Source organism: Uranotaenia lowii, chromosome 3 (assembly GCF_029784155.1).
Source record: "Uranotaenia lowii strain MFRU-FL chromosome 3, ASM2978415v1, whole genome shotgun sequence".
NCBI classification, from domain to species: domain Eukaryota; kingdom Metazoa; phylum Arthropoda; class Insecta; order Diptera; family Culicidae; genus Uranotaenia; species Uranotaenia lowii.
In genome coordinates, this window is record NC_073693.1 from 97,544,249 (window position 1) to 97,544,665 (window position 417).

A 417-nucleotide genomic window follows, 5' to 3' on the forward strand; every position below is an offset into this window, starting at 1 on the left:
CCATGCCTTCATAACGGATTATACCTATTAAATACCTATCATTCTATGAATACATTCTATGTAATACTGACTTTAACTTAATGCTCTGAGTAGCTTCCTGAAAATCACATTATAGTAAAAATAGTAAGCAAACGAGAGAAAACGCGTTTCAACTGCTCGAATTGAATAATCTGCCTGATAAACAAACGAGCCTCCAAAAGTTTTCGAGTAGTGCATTTAATTAACCGAGTGCATCTAATCGATTGACTCACCTGCCGATTGTTCGGTCGCTGAATGGGTTTTTCGATTTTAATCCCGCCCAATATGCTGCTGTCCAGTTGCGCGGGTCTCCCCGGATGCTCGAGATCACGATTGCAGCAACTTCTCTCAGTCTGCCGGCCAGGGCTAGGTTCAGTATTCGTTTGACCGTTGCTCGAA